Below are 17,769 nucleotides of genomic sequence, written 5' to 3' on the forward strand. Positions count from 1 at the left end.
TGTTTATTTGCCCACTGTATATCTTCTTTGGTGAGGAGTGTGTTCAGACTTTTTGCCCAGACTTTTTAAACCAGGTTTTGTTTTCTTATTGTTAAGTTTTAAGACTTCTTTGTATATTTTGGAGACAAGTTCTTTATCAGATACATATTTTGCAAATTTTTTCTCCCATCTGTGCTTGTCTTTCATTCTCTTAACAGTTTCACACAGCAGAAGTTTTAATTTTAATAAAGTGCATTTATCACATTTTTCTTTCATGAATCATGCTTTTGGTGTTGTATCTAAAAACTTGTTGCCAAACTCAAAGTCATCTACATTTTTTCCTATGTTCTCTTCAATAAGTTTTGTAGTTTTGCATTTTACATTTAGGTCTATGATTCATTTTGAGTTACTATTTATGAAAACTATGGGGTCTATGTCTAGGTTCACTTTTTGCTTATGGATGTCCAATTGTTTCAGCACCATTTGTTGAAAAAATTATCCATTCTCCATTAAATAGTGCTATGAACTGAACTTTGTCTCCCCAAGATTTACATGGTGAAGCCCTAACCCCCAATATTTGGAGGTGGAGCATTTGGGAGATAATTACATTTAGATAAGGTCGTTGAGGGTGGGGGCCTCACGATGGGATTAGTGTCCTTATAAGAGACACCACAAACACTCCAAGGAAAGGCCATGAGAGCATACAGAAAGAAGGTAGCTATGTACAAGCCAGGAAGGCAGTCCTCACCAGAACTCAATCATGCTGGCTCTCTGATTTTAGCCTTATAGACTCCAGAACTATGAGAAAATAGATTTTTGCTGTTTAAACCACCTAATTTATGGCATTTTATTATGGCAGCCTAAGAGGACTAAAACAAATGACTTCCGCAACTTTGTCAAAGGTCAGTTGACTATATTTGTCTAGGTCTATTTTTGAGCTCCCTAGTCAGTTCCATTGATCTCTAAGTCTGTTTTTGCACCAATACCATGCGGTATGGTTTACTGTAACTTTATAGTAAGTCTTGAAATCTGGTGTTGTGAGTCCTCCAACTTTGCTCTTATTCATATTGTGTTGGCTATTCTGGGTTTCTTGCCTTTCCATATATTCCTTAGACTCAGTTTGTTGATATCTACAAGATAGCTTGCTGAAATTTTAGTTCGAAATACATCAAACATATAGGTCAAGTAGAGAATAATTAACATTTTAAAAATATTCAGTCTTTCATTCCATAATCATAGAATCTCTCATTTAGGCCTTTTTTGATTTCTTTCATCAGAATTTTGTAGTTATCCACATGTACATATTTTGTTAGATTTATACCTAGATTTGTCTTTCTGTCTTCTTTCTTTCTTTCCTTTCTTCCTTCCATTATTTTTTCTTTTTTAGTGTTATTATAAATGGTATTGTTTTTAATTTCAAATTCAAATTTTTCATTGCTGGTATATAGGTGAACAATTGACTTTTGTGTATTAACATTATGCCCTGAGACTTTGTTATACTTCCTTATTAGTTCCAGAAGTTTTTTTTTTTTTCTTTTGGTCAATTCTTTGGGATTTTCCTATGTGGACAATCATCACTGCAAACAAAGAACAGTTTTATTTTTTTCCTCCCAATCTGTATACCTTTTATTTCCTTTTCTTGTCTTATTTCACTAGCTAGTACTTTCAGTACAATGTTGAATAGCAGTAATGAGAAAGAACATCTTTGCCTTGTTACCGAACTTAGTGAAAACATCTAGTCTGTCATCATTAAGTATATATTAGCTGTAGGTATTTTGTAGATATTCTTTATTAAGTTGAGGAAGTTTTGCTCTATTCCTAGTGTGTTTAAAGTTTTTATCATGAATTAGTGTTGGACTTTGCCAAATGCTTTTTTGTTTGGTATCTATTGATATGATCGTGTGATTTTCCTTTTTTAGCCTGTTCATATGGTAGATTATATTGAGTGACTTTCAAATGCTGAATCAGCTCTGAATATCTGAAATAAAGATCATTAGTTCATGATGTATAATTCTTTTTATACATTGCTGAATTCAATCTGCTAATATTTTGTCAAGGATTTTTGAATCTCCATCTGTGAAAGATATTGGCCTTTACTTTTCTTTTCTTGTAGTGTCTTTATTTGGTTTTGGTATTAGGTAATATTGGCCTCATAGAAGGAGTTAGGAAGTTAAGAATGAGTTTCTGGAAGAGATTATAGAGAATTGGTGTCACTTCTTCCTTAAATGTTGGGGAGAATTCACCAGTGAAACCAACTGGGCCTGGTGCTATTCTTTTTCTTTTCTTTTGAAGGTTATTAATTACATTGGAATCAGATGGTGAAGGGACTGACTATGAGAATACTGAGACTAGGGTGTAGTATGGATTATGCAACCTGACATATCCATGGTTTTCTGTCCATAATGAATTAAGGTGATATCTGTCAATATATGACATAAGAATAGATATAAATACAGAAAAGAAGATCTTAGATGCACATACAGTCTAGTGAGCATGATTTTTAAAAAAATTTCCTTTTCTTTCCTTAGATAGAATCTTCATTTTCTTGAATGTGAAAATGGGTACCACACCATTATCTCCCTCTTCTTAAGTTCATACGGGTATATAATTAGAAAATACCAGTCAATTTTGGGGAGAGGTTCTTAAAGAATCTAACATAACCATACATTCTACCTCTCTAAAGAAAATTTCTAAATTCTGAAATTTAAAAAGTTTTACATTTTTCTATATTTTCCAAATTTTCTCTAATGAGTATTTGTTTATTAGTTTTATAATTATAAATGAAATTGCAAAATAAAAAAGAATTTATCTTTGGCTTTCCCTTCCAGCTTATCAATGTAAAACAAGAAATAAAGACATATAGCAAAGAGGTAAGAATTGCATTAGTTATATGAACAATAATGAAAATTATCACAGCCATACAGTCTATTGTCACAGGCTGTTTGTCAGAGAGAGTATACTTTTTACTAAAAAAATTACTTATGTTTTGCTGAAAAGCCTTTAATGTTTTAATTGTTGAGATCATACAATATCATTTTTAAATTAAGCATTTCTTTGCAGTTAATTTCTAGGTGAGCTGTCATGTCATATTAATTACTGCCTGAAGTTAGGTGCTATATTTCACACTGCAATTCTTTTATATTGAAACCAATATCTCACTTCGGGATTGTGTGTTTCATATTTGTATTTTTCAAAGGCAATCCATTTTTTTTCTGGTCTTATTTTTCTTTCTAGATTTTCACGGGTTCATCTTTGCAAGCTAGCAACTTCCGAATGACTCAGTTTTCCTTAAATATTTTATTTGACTGACCTGAATCTGCATTTCTCCCCCTCTATCCTGACTTCAAGCTTCTATGGCTAGTCATACCATTTGTCAGACATTTATATTTCTAGGATGGATAAATTAGAGCTAGGCTTTACTAGTTTGTAATGAGCTCCTCAGCCAATACTAACATGAAACAACACATATTTAGAGAATATATTCTTAAACAGAAGTACCAGAATACTCAAACAACTGTTTTCCAAGCTTGATCACCATCAATGCATAAGGATTATATCTCAAGTCTGGAATTTTACATCAATTAAATGTTCCTTTGCAAGAACCTAAATCTAAAATAAGAAAAGTTATTATGATTTTCCAAGGTAGTTTAAAATTTCCCCTAATACCACATACCCTAGTTTGGTTGGTGGCTTGTTTTGTTTTAATACAAGGATAGTTTATGGTCCTAAAGAATTCTGGATTAAGCTAAATTCAAATCTTGCATCTACCTTGCATTAGCTGAGTGACTTTGGTGAAGGATGGTAACTCTATTATCCTGTGCCTCAGTTTCTCTATCTGAAAAATAGAGATTCATTCATTCAAAAGATACTTGTGGAGTTCTCATTTTGTGTTAGGCACTATTCTAATTGCAAAGAACATAGCAGTGAACAAAATAAATAAAACGTCCTGTCCTACTGGAGCTTACATTACATTCATCACTAGTAAGGATAATTTCAGTACCTTCCTTCTAGGATTGTTGTGAGAATTACATTGGTTAATATCTATGGAACACTTAGAACAGTGTCGGGCACACAGTGAGAGCTCATTAAATATTATCATCATCACCATCATCATCATCACCATCATGAGGATATTTAATTTTCGTATAAAGTTTTCCCTTTATATTTTCTCCATTCCTTTTCTCCTTGGAACCCAGAAATAACAGACTAAAATTAGTGTTCCATGTATGTCACTGAGACTCAATTTCCTCATCCATAAAATGGCGATAATGTGTGCCCTCTCCACTCCACAGTGTTGGTATGAAAATCAAACAAAATAATTCATATGAAAGTGCTTTATAAACTACCAAGTGCTACACAGATTAAATATGTCATTGTGCAAAACCTGACATAAGTCCTTGCACTCAGAAGTCCCCCGATACACGTTTACTGAATTAAATGTTCATTTGTTCTCTAAGCAATTGCACGCCACTGTTCAAGCAGTACCACCAATTTTTGAGACCTAAGACACTGTCTTATAAATAGATAACTAGCTCACAGGTTACTCAAACAACTTCTGCTAATTTAATGTTGGCTATCAATAAATTACCTGAGATCACAAAGATGTTGAAAATCATTACATTTTCTTGGCACATCCACTTGGGCTAAAGCTTCTAAACTTCCTTGTTATCTTCTGGAAGCTCTTAGTTCAAGTTCTTTATCTATAGCTGAGGCAAATAAGGCTCAGAAAAGTTAAGTAACTTCCTCAGGATTATAGCTAGTCAGTGTCAGTGCTGGTTTCCATTTGACTGAAGATAAGTTTATGCTGGGTACGTGCACATATAATATACAGTACAGGTCTCTGATTCTCATTTAAACCCTATTCAATTCCACGGTACGTAAAGAGCTCATTATTTTTGCAGTTCTGGTTTTTGTTTTGTCTTTTTTCCTTTTTTCCCCCCCAAAACAGTGGAAGAGATGATGGAAAATGAACTAGAGAATAGTCTATATTATGACATGTCTGAAAAATCTGTTCATTTTCTGAAATTTTTTTTAATGGAAACCTCTGATTTCCAGCTGTCAAAGAGTCTGTTCAGAAGAAACAAACTAGTTATGGAACTTCGGAGTTTTTTTATTTCAACTGGGTCATATGGTAACTTGGATTTAAGCAAGACTTTTCACAGCTGTAAGATGTCTATATAGAAATGGCTTGTGTAAAATACTTGTGTCTTGCCAGCCCATGCAGGGCCAGCTCAAAGGGACGGACCGAAATAGTCATTTATCTTCTCACATGATCGTTAAACTGGGTGTGTTTACATGACTGACTGTTGTCAACTGCTCTTGGAAAACAAACAAACATGGTGTAAATATCATAACAGAAGAGAGAAAAAGTGGAAGAGACAGAAAAGATCACAACACGGACCCCTGATATTTGAGCATTTTTTTCTTTTTGCACGCTTTCCGTTCAGAAACATTTATGTGTTCCCTAATGTACTGTCTCCGCAAATATCCCAGGTGAGGGAGGGGGCAGGAAAGGCTCTGGTCCTTCCAGTGTCAAATATCTCCTCTAACACTGAGATCTGGACATGAATGAGGAGTATAGTCCAAAGAACTGAGGCTCAACACTTCTGTTCATGGTACCAACTCATATCCCGGTCTTACTGGTTATAGAAGGTTACAGACTGCTGCGGCAGTCAGGTGTTAACCAGCTGAATCCTGGCTAACTGCCACTAAGGTGTCTATCCATATTGGGAAGCCAAGAAGTTTGTGTCACCCAAGATCCTTCAAGTTATCCAACTGCCATTCCAGACTTCTTAGATTCAAGGCTCAGGAGAGGAATGTTATTGCATGTGCAGACGTTTGCTTGGAGATGACTGATACTTAAGAAGGGTAAGGTTGTTGTCAGGTCAGTGAAAAGATATCTGAGAAGGCAGTGGGAATGGTCTGTTCCCCACCAACTTCCTGCAGCAGACTCAAGACAAGTAATTCCAGACAACACAAACAGCCAGCAGCTTGCCTGTTTACTCCTGCTTGCCTGGATAGCAAAGAAAGTAGCACTTTACTCAGAATGATTAAGCATTTTAGCTCCAGAGCTTTGCTGGGCTACAATTTTCTAGTGAAAGTGTCTCCTACTGAGTATGATAAAAGATGAGAATTTGTGGCCATATGGCTAGAGATAGCAACATGGAGAAGTGAAGTAAGCAAAGAAAGAAATTGTGCGAGTCCAGAGCTATAGACAAGAAGGCTGGGAAACTGCAGAGGGCTCTGGGGATAGGAAGTTTCTGAGTCCTGCTGAGGAAAACTAGGATAGGTCTGCAGAGCAGGTGAAGGAAAATGCCTCACCTTCTGCTTGTCTGACAATGAGAAGACAGAAGTTCCAGGGACTGAAGTAGACTAGGCTACTCCTTAAGCTAGAATTCTCCTCCTGTGTCTACTAAACAGGAAAACTCCCTTCCTTCTTTTAAAAGTTCTATGATAGTGTTTCCTTTGTGCAGAAATACATATTACCCTATGAGGCATCTCTTGACCTGTTACTGGGTAAGCAGCACCTCCATCCCGACAAAGCCGATGCTTGGAGGAGTAAGCAATCTTCTTAACATACATTCACTTACGGTCTCATAAAATGAGCAGAAGAGTTAAACTATGTGAGGTGAATGGTCTCAAAGTGCTCCTCCATTTCTCACCCAGGAGGTTGCTTTTGGAGTTTACAGGAGGCAGAGCACTCAGAGGGTGATATACCCTCCCACAATCTCAGGCAGTTGATTTGCGCTAACATCCCCAGCGAGTACTATCTATAACTCAAACGTGATGATAAGTTTTATAAAAGTTCAATATTTTGTTTAACCTTAAGTATAATAAAAGGCATTTCTGAAAGGAAATGTGAGGTGACTTTGCAGTTACAAAATTTCTTTCATTCAGAAAACCCTTGTTGAGATGATTGAAAATTATTTATTTAATTCTTTTAAATTAAATTTATTGGGGTGACATTGGTTAGCAAAATTACATAGGTTTCAAGTGTACAACTCAATAATACATAAACTGTATATTGCATTGTATGTTCACCACTCAAAGTCAAATTTCTTTCTGTTATATACATTTGACTGCCTTTACCCTTATCTACCTCCTCTCACCCCTTTTCCCTCTGGTGTGTCTGTATCTGTGTCTATGAGTCTTTGTTTGTCTTATTCATTTGTTGCTTTTAGTTTTATATCCCACAAATGAGTGAAATCACATGGTTCTCAACTTATTCTGTCTGACTTATTTCGCTTAGCATGATTAGCTCACGATCTATCTATACTGTCACAAATGGCAGCATTTCATCTTTTCTTATGGTTGAGTAATATTCTATTGTATACATGTACCACATCTTTATCCAATCATCTATTAAAGGCACTTTGGTTGTTTCCATGTCTTGGCCACTGTGAATAATGCTGCAATGAGAATCGGGGTGCACATATTTTACGGGTAAATGTTTTCAAATTTTTGGGGTAGATACCCAGAAGAGGGATTGCTGGATATGATAATTATATTCTTAATTTTTTGAGTAATTCACATACAATTTTCCATAGTGACTGTACCAATTTACTTTCCCATCAGCAGTGTATGAGGGTCCCTTTTACCCCACAACCTCTCCAACACTTGTTATTATTTATCTTGTTGATAATAGCTATTCTTATAGGTATATCATTATGGCTTTGATTGGCATTTCCCTAATAGATAGTGAAGATGAGCATCTTTTCATACATCTGTTGGCCAGATATCTCTATGTCTTCTCAGGAGAAGTGTCTATTCATGTCCTCTGCCCATTTTTAATTGGATTGTTTGTTTTTTTGTCGTTGAGTTGTATGAGTTCTTTATATATTTTGGATATTAGCTCCTTTTTGGAGGCGTTGCAAATACCTTCTTCCATTCAGAAGATGTCTTTTTGTTTTGTTGATGGTTTCTTTTGCTGTGCAGAAGGGCTTCAGTTTGATATAGTCACATTCATTTATTTTTGCTTTTACTTCTCTTGCCTTTGAAGTCAAATTCATAAAATTCCCTCTAAAACCAAGGTCCATGAGTTTAGCACCTATATTGTCTTCTAAACAATTTATTGTTTCAGGTCTTATAGTTATGTCTTTGATCCATTTTGAGTTAATTTTGGTGTATGGTGACAAATAGCAGTCTAGTTTCATTCTTTTGCATGTGGCTTTCCAATTTTTCCACCACCATTTATTAAAGAGGCTTTCTTTTCTCTATTATACGTCTTTGGCTCCTTTGTTGAAAATTATTTGCCCATTTATATGTGGATTTACTTCTGGGATCTCAATTCTACTCCATTGGTCTGTGAGTCTATTTTTCTGCCAATACCATGCTATTTAGATTACTGTAGCTTTGTAGTATAATTTGAAATAAGGCAGTGTGATAGCTTTCACCTTATTCTTTTTTTCTGAAATTTCATTGTTAGTATATAGGTACACAATGGATTTTTGCATATTGATTTTGTATCTTTCAACTTTACTGTATTTGTTTAATGTTTCTAATAGTTTTTTGGTGAAGTGTTTAGGGTTTTCTATATAAAGATTAATGTCTTCTGCAAAAAGTGACAAATGTGACTTCTTCATTCCCAATCTAGATGCTCTTTATTTCTTTCTCTTGTTTGATTTCTCTAGCTAGGACTTCCAAGAGTGTATCGAGTAAGAGTGGTGAAAAAGGGTATCCTTGTCTTTGAAAAGACAAGGTATTCCCCCTTTTTAGGTCCATGTCCTTTGCATCCTCTCCTAGACTACAAGCTCCTTGAGGGCAGAGGTCTAGCCCTGTTTGGCAATCCTGGAGTGTAAATGAATGAACAAAGGCTTGAGACAGCTAGATGGAGCATCACCAAACAGACTACTGCTTGAGGATGTGGCCGCTCCATCTCCCATTTTCCTTTCCCGATGGGCTAACACAGTACATGGTATAAAGCAGACCTTCAGCTAACCTATGCTAAATCAGTGAGAAGACTCCCCAACGTCCCTCTGAAGGCTATTATTCTGAGATGTCTAAGCAAAACCAGAACACAGAGATAATACAAATTCTGTTGTTACAGATGCTTCTAAATATAGCCAAATCTACTTTGTTTTTGTGGATTATTCATGGCCAATTTTTTTGCCAGTGGATTCTACCCTGCTGGGAATGATGAAAGAACACCACATCCCTTAATGTCACAATTGAATTGTACTCAGGAAATGTGGTTATTTTACTATTACTGTAAACCAAACATAATTAAGAATGTGACTCTTCCTAGGAAAATATCATATGACATATTCCAGAAACAAATATAAATGAATTTTAGTTTACTTGATGATTTAGTTTATCTATTCCACCTTCCATTAGTTAATTCACATGATTAGTGTTTAAGGCATCTACAAAACCAACGTTTTTTTTCACTTTTCTTCTGGTATTTTAGCATCTTGAAGGCATACTGTGGTGAAAGCAAATTAGAGGCATGAACTGATCGAGGCTTGAAGTGACTCTCATAAACCCAAACCAACAAAACATAACAATACTCCAGACCTTACAATTCTCTGTTTAGTTTTGGCTTAAACTTACTGGTTCAGAGAAGATGACTCCAAACCGTGGAATCCACTCTGACACTGATATTTACACTGTGTGATACCAACCCATGTAAAAAAACTGGTTCAGGGCCAGGCTGTACACACACACAGTATTTATTTTTTTTGTTTTAGTTTCTAAGGTCCTGCAGGTGCCACTTAGCAATTTTTCATGAAAAGGCTGAGGTGCCAAAAGAGTTGTAATTAGGAGGTAAAACATCAAGGACCTGGCAAGGGACCCAAGCTGGCATGTCCGGAGGAAGGGAGCAGCAGGAAAGCAGTGTGGGTTTGAGTTTAGCTAGGGGGAGGAGAGAGGACTTATTTCTTCACCTCTGCATATGAAATCTACCTCCCCTCATTTATTTCTGGAGAATACATCAAGTATTTGGTTGACAGCTACAGAGATTCCTGTCCTTAATTTTAAACAACAATGGCAATTGCATAGATCTAGCACTCAGTCTGAGAATATCCTTAGAATTTCCTGAAGGAGGCTAATTAATACAAGAAATTGTAAGGAATTGTAAAGAATTTCACAGGTAGTATTGCTAATCCAAAAACCAATCAAACAAGTAACATACATACAATTTGTACTGAATTCTTAAGCTGGAAAAAAATTGAGCAAATTTTTTATAATCTCATGCTTCCATATTTAATACCATTCTTTCTTAAGAATATCATCAAAATTATCTATGTTCTTTCATAAAAACAACATCAACAAGCTAACAACCACACAGTGCAATCTAAATGTATGATTTGTAGCCCAAGCTACAATAATTATGGAGAAAAATACTAGGGAAACTGTTTTACACTTACGTTATTCCTTCCACCCTCTACCCTAATAGCACATAAAAATGCCTTGCTTCTCTTTTCCTCAATGTTTTATTACTTTTTAGGTTTTACATTTAACATTTTGAACCATCCAAAATTTATTTTGATGTGTCTGTGATACACAATTTAAAAAAAATGATTAGTCAGCTGTGGAGCCTCTTATGTGATGCCTCTTATCACATTTATTAAATTACTATGTACACCTGAGTCTGGTCCTAGACTATTCATTATACTTCCTTAATTGTTATGTCTACTCTTGCACTAGTACCACTTGAAGTATTACTCTTTGATATTATGCTTTAATATCTTATAATAAGGGAAATTCTCTAACCAAATACAATTCCCCCTTCTTCAAAAGTGTTCTTTGCTATTTTTGTCCACTTATTTTTGAATTTAGACAAACTTCAACTCATCTGTGAAGGCAAAAAAAAAGTCTTGCTGGGATACAAATATTAATTATTAAATATGTAAATTAATTTAGAAAAAAATAAAAAAATTCACAATATCTAGTGAGATTTAGTGAACACCCAGAAACATATTCTTTTATTTTTTTCTTGTTTTATGTCTCTAAGTAAAGTTTTACAATTTTCCTTATGTGAGTCCTGTAAGTTTTTTAATAAAAGTTTTCCCCAGGCATTTTATATTTGCAGAAGATTTAAAAAATATTTACTAATAGATAGTGCTACTATATGAAATATCAATTGATCTTTCCACCTGATTTGCCATTAGTTTTAATAGTTCTCTACTTGATTGCCTATGAATTTCTAATTAGACAGTTTAGCAAAGTAAATAATCATGACTTTGGTCTTCCTTTCCAAGTCATTCATTTGATACATATTTGTTGAACATCTACTATACCAGGCACAATACTAGACAATGGGAACACATGTTTTGAGTAATGCATACAAAAAGCCCCACCCTAGTGGAGTTTATATTCTAATGAGGGATAAAAACAATAAATAAACACAATAAATAAATATATTATGTGAGAAGGTGATAAATTTTCCGAGAAAACAGAGCAGGGAAAGGGAGACAAGTGTAGAAGGTGGAGGGTCTTGCAATTTAAAATAAAGTGGTCTGTGCAGAACTCTCTAAGTAGCTTGATGAAGAGAGGGGATGAGGCATACATATGTCTGAGAGAGAAATGTTCAAGTCAGTAATACAAAATCCTGAGGAGGGAGTGTTTTTGGGCAGTGGCCAGATGGGAGTGAGTATAGGACATAAAAGTAATGAAGTAATGAGGCATCTGATTGTGTTGTGCCTGTTATTTGTTTTGTATTTTATTGCATTGGCTAGAAATTTAAGAACAACATTAAGTAAAGGTGAAAACAGGTCTCCACAACTTGCAATAATTTTCAGTAGAAATACTTTTATGTTTTTATGTTGTTCATTGATTTAACTAGTTATTATTTATCGTATTTTAAAAATCATGTCAATTTACCATATCGACAGAATAAAGAAAACCATATGATTATCTCGATGGCTATAGAAAAGCCCATTCACAAAATCATAAAAACTCTCAGCAAACTAGGAATAGAAGGACTCTTTCTCAATCTGACAAAGAGCATCTATGAAAAACTAACAGCTAACATCATATTTAATGGTTCAAAAACTGAATACTTTCCCCTAAGGTTAGAAATAGGTTGGAATTTCCATGCACACAAATTCTTTCAATGTTGTACTGAAGGTCATAGTTAAAGCAATAAGTCAGAGAGAGGGAGGGAGGGAAGGAGGAGGAAGAGAAGAGTAGAGAGAGAATGGGAGGGGAGAGAAGAAAGGAAGGAAAGAAAGAAAAGGCGTACTGTTTGGAAAGGAAGTAAAATTATCTTTTTTTTAATGACATGATCATGTACATAGAAAATCCTACAAAGTTCACACACAAAAAAGCTAGAATAAGTGAATTTAGCAAGACTGCAGATACGAGGTCACTATACACAATTCATTCAATTATATTTCTATATACTAGCAATAAATAACTGGCAAATAAATTTTAAGAAACAATATCATTTATAATAGCACCAAAACTGTCAACTAGATAAGGAAACTGCAAAAGTACAAAACATTGCAGGGTTATATTAAATACAATCTAAACAAATATTTGAGTTCCCTTCGAATGATTCAATATTAGTAAGATGTCATTTATCCCAAAATTGATCTACAGATTCAATATAATAGATAAACACATGAGTAAAAGGTAAATGAAAAAAGTTGTGGAATTTCTTCATAAGTACTCAGGAATACTACTCATATAATGGATTATTATTCAGAAAAAAATTAATGACCTACTGATACTGGCAGCAGCATGAAGGAATTTCAAAAGGGTATGCTGATAAAAGAAGCCACATACAGAACCCCCCACTTGGCAGTAATGAAGCAGTGCCCTCATCTGTCCCTTGCCAGAGCAGCGGTAGAGGATGTCAGCTAAAACAGAAGATTCAAATAAGATCCAGTGTTTCAAAATATAATACCTAAAATGTTCAGGTTTAATTGAAAATCACACATCATCTCAAGAACAAAGAAAATCACAATTTGAATTTTAAAAAAAGACAACCAACAGATACTAACACTAAGATGACAGAGACATTAGAATTATGTGACAAAGATTTTAAAGTAGCCAACATAAAAATAAATGAATGAGAAACCTTATATCATGCAAACCTTAGTCAAAAGAAAACAAAAGTAGCTGTATTAAGGTCAGATGAAGTAGATTTCAGAGCAAAAAAATCTACCCGAGACAGAGAAAGATATTACAAAATGTTAAAAGAGTCAGTCCTTCCAGAAGATATAGCAACTCTATATGGCTACGTGCTTAAAGCACAGAGCTGCAAAATTTGTGAAGCAAAACTGATAGAATAGAAAAGGGAAGCTGACAAATCAACAATTATAGTTGGAAATTTCAACATCTCTTTCTTGGGAATTCATAGAACAAGTAGACATAAAATCAGGAAGGATACAGAACTCAACAGTACTGGCAACCAACAGAGTCTAATCAACATTTATAGAATAATGAACAGCAGAATATTTGTTCTTTTCAAGATATGTTTAACTTAGTATATCCTGGGCCATAAAACAAACCTCATCAAATGTAAAAGAAGTGAAATTACACAGAGTGTGCTCTCGGACCACAGTGGAATCAAACCTGGAATAACAAGAAGATAACAGGAAAAGCTTCAAACACTTGAAATCATACTTCTAAACAGTCAATGAATCGAAAAGAAAGTCTCAGGGGGAAATTGAGAAATATATTGAAATGAGTGAAAATGAAAATACAAAATATCAAAATTTGTGGGACACAGTTAAAGCAGTTCTTAGAAGGAAAATTATAGCACTAACGGCTTAGATTGAAAAAGAGGAAACATCTCAAATCAGTAATCTAAGCCTTCACCTCAAGAAGAATAAGAGAAGCAAAAGCCCCCTGAAATCAAAGTAAGCAGACAAGAAGAAAACAATGAAGATAAGAACAAAAATCAAAACATTGAAAACAGAAAAACAATGTTACAAAAAGCTGGTTCTTTGAAAAAAAATCAATAAAATTGGCAATCCTCTAGCAACACTGACAAAGAAGAAAGAGAGAAGACACAAATTACTAACATCGAAAATGAAATAGGGACTATTACTACAGATCCTGAAGACATAAGGAAAAATAAGGGACCACTACAAAGAACTCTACACTCATAAATTCACCAACTTGAAATGAACCAATCCTTGAAGAACACAAACTATCACAACTCACTCATGGTGAAACCAATCATTTAAATAATCCTATAACAATTAAGAAAACTGAATTGATCATTTTAAAACTTCAAAAAAGAACTCTCCTGGGCCACACGGTTTCAATGAAGAGTTCTGCCAAATGTTTAAAGATTTTATAGCACTTCTACATAATCTCTTCCAGAAAACAGAAGATGGAACATTTCCCAATTCAATTTATTAAGCTATCGTTATCCTAATACCACAACCAAAGACAGCGCACACCCACCCACCCACCCACACACACACAGAGAAAACTACAGACCAATATCCCTCTGAGACATAAAATTCCATAATGAAATATTAGCAAATAGAATTCAGAAATATATAAAAAGAATTATGTACTATAATCAAGTTGGCTGGTTCAATATTCCAAGAATAAATCAACATAACCAACCATATAAAAGGTAAAAGAAGAAAAATCATGTGACCGTATCATTAGATGCAGAAGAGTATTTTAAAAAATTCAACACACGCTCATGATAAAAACACTCAGAAACATAATAGAGAACTTCTTCAACTTGATAAAGATGGTCTATAAAAACCTTAGAGATAACATTATACTTAATGTTGAAAGAATGAATGCTTTCTTTCTTAGATCAAGAACAAAGCAAGGACATTTGCTATCACCATTGACTCTTATTTGACATAGTACTATGTAAGTTTTTAAAGTTTCTCTGAGAGATAAATGTATACGCACATGCCTGAAAGTAATAAAACTATCTTAATAAATAAATGTTCATCTCATCTCAGAGGTCACTAATTGGTAAGTCTTCCTGGACCTATCTATTTTAGATGGGCACCCACTCCCATTCCAACTATATTTAATGTTTCTCGTAATCATAGTTCTTATCACTGTTACAGTTGTCTGGTTATTCTTCTTCCCACCTAACCCCAGTAGTCTCTGGTGTAGTGCCTAGCACACTGAACTCGTGTAGGTCTTTTATCGTAAGAGCTGGCTGGATGACACCACAAACTAAAGTCTAAAGGGAACTGACAAAAAGTTTCGTGGGACAAATTCCTCTCATTACTGCTGACATTAGAGTCAGCTGACAAGGCTTGAATCCTGATTTTTCACTGCTTCTATGTGGGTATCAATCTGGAAGTCTCTGCTCCCTTCTTTCTTTCTTCAGCAACCTTTGGGTGAGATGGAAACGGCACACTTCACCCTCCAGGTTCCTACTTTTTTTTTAAACGTCTACAGCACTTGGTATTCCTAGGTGGTCTCCCATCCAAGTACTAACCAGGACCAACCCTGCTTAGCTTCTGAGATCGGACAGGATTGGGCATGTTCAGGGTGGCATGGCCATAGACAGGTCCCTAATTTTTAAAGGCATTTCGTGCTCAGTGTTATTCCTTTTACTAGAGCTGCTCTTTTAGTTTCTCATAGTTAATCATCTCATTGAATTCTGCACAAGACTTCAACAGGCTCACTCATAAAATTGTCCAATTAACACAGGGCAGTGGGAAGCAGCCTGGGTCCTTCCTTCTCCTTCTACAGTCTCAGTGTGGGGCTGACTATCAATTCTAGTGCTTCCCATGAGTTCAATTCACTTATAAAAATATATTCATAATGTGGCAACACAATGTCACCAAGCCCTATGAAGCTTATTTGGCCCTCATGCAAATAGAAACTCTGCAAGCTCTCAGACTTCTATTTGGATTGTCTTCTTAACTATACATGTTACCTCACAGTGCATGAGAGAAAATGTTTATCTTACAGCAATACCACTGCAAAAAAAAAAAAAAAAAAGAAAAAAGAAAAGAAAAGAGCATCCTCTAGCAACTGGGAATTTTCTGCATTACGATAAGGTAGTGGCAGAGGGTAAAAGGACAGCGAATTAGTAAGTTACTCTCCCAATGGTTATAATAGAGTATCAAGCTAAAAGCAGGGCAGGGGAGTTAGAAAGCCCAGTTTAGAATCAAGTTTTCAACATGTATTAGTAGGCGATCTTGGGCAAATCACTCGATCTCTCGAGGCCTTGGTTTTGCTGCCTGTAAAATATAGATATTAACACCTATGTCAGAGGATTAAATGAGACAAAACATTTCAAGTCCCTGACACAATAATCACTCCCTAAGTGGCCACTAGTAATGGTCATAGTCAGCTGTGTCTAAACTCAGCCTTCTAACCTGGCATTGCGGTAATGTAGCAGTATCCCAGTGCAGGTGATTGCACTTTTCTGGAGAGCAAAGATTGGCGACAGCTGCTTGTGGAAGTAAGATTAAGTAGCATAAGACCCACTGCTCAGGTATAATGAAGTGATTAAGAATTAGGAGTTAAGGGCCGTGTCTACACTCCCCAAATCAAGTGCCATATTTTAAAATCAGAAAATGTACTTGGCGTGTGCCTTTATAGAACACTATGGAATGTATAAGATGATTAAAAACAAAGTGTGGAGTCATTGGCCCTAACACCATAAATCCTGCAGATTACTTCAGCTTCAAGAACACAATGGAATTTTGATGTGTGGGAAATAAGGCAGAGGACATTCCAGACAACACAGACAAAACTATAATAATTTGTTTTAGTAGCACACAAAACAGTATTCCCTATTATTTCTCAAAGCTCTAAGAAGGTATAGTACTTAAACTTTATTTTCCAAAAATGCATTTTCACAAACTTGAGAAAAACATGCAGCATAATTTATGTAAATAATGAGGTGCTGTGCTTTATTTCCCAGCACATTGAAATAATCGGGAGAGCCAAAGAAGAAAAATACTGCTTTGTCCCTGAAATCACTGTATTCTTCCTAGAAAAACTAACCCACAACTTTTCTGTGCCATCAAACAGGTATTTGACATGTCAGAGCTAATATCTTCTATTAGTGCCATGTTGATTTAATGTTTCAGGGAACAGTAGAGTACAATGTACTAAAATGGACAATGAAGGTTTTAGTAGAAACATCCTTGGAAAGCTGTGGCATATTATTAATACAAATGAAGAAAAAACAATAATGTGTGATTGGTGAAAATGTCTGGTGGCTATATTGGCACACTGTGAGACTTGGTCAGAGATGGCTGAGGTACCAGGTGGTGCTGCTGTATAAAGAGCTCTGCTGAATGTGTTGCTAGCAGTGCCTAGCATCTCTCTGGGCTTCACTGTTCTGGGTGTACTAATCATCTAGAGATGTATCTAGATATTAAGATGAGGAGGAGTGTGGAGTGATTGAGATGAAAAGTCCTGAGCTTGAGAGAGCAGAGAGGATCTGTGGCCCCACAGTTCCATTACTGGTGTGAAGAGAGGTCCTGAAAGGCGGCGAGGGCCACAATTGTGGAATGATGGAGGTTGTTGACAACTCACTTTTTTCACATTTCTGCCCAGGGCCGGCCCTACTGCTGGAAGTTGAGACAGGAGTGGAGCTACTCAAACAAGATTCATGGTACCGCAGTGGATTCCATACAAGTTCACAAATTCTTTGGCATTTTTCGAGCAAAAGGTGAAAACTAATTCCCCTTCCTTTGAATAGTCAGTCTTTGTGGCTTGCTTCTTATGAAAAAAACTGTGATGGTGAATAATTTCCAAGACTAGGTTAGAAAAAGCAATATAGTTTCCACCTGTCTCTCTTTTTCTCTCTCACTAACTCTCTCTTAGGTGTCCTGAGCCCATATGTAGGAAGCCTGGCAACTCCGATGCCAACATGTTGGAGAAGCACACAGC

At 35.5% G+C, this 17,769-nt stretch overlaps 1 protein-coding gene and 1 pseudogene across 2 annotated transcripts in view; both read right to left on the minus strand.

The window, feature by feature from the left end:
- The window catches only part of DDAH1 (dimethylarginine dimethylaminohydrolase 1), a 207,043-nt gene that overhangs the window by 84,430 nt on the left and 104,844 nt on the right, over positions 1–17,769 (minus strand). The window lies entirely within an intron of this gene.
- LOC120583407 (uncharacterized) lies at positions 15,304–15,422 on the minus strand (annotated as a pseudogene).

Source organism: Pteropus medius, unplaced genomic scaffold (assembly GCF_902729225.1).
Source record: "Pteropus medius unplaced genomic scaffold, Ma_sr-lr_union100, whole genome shotgun sequence".
Lineage (NCBI taxonomy): Eukaryota > Metazoa > Chordata > Mammalia > Chiroptera > Pteropodidae > Pteropus > Pteropus medius.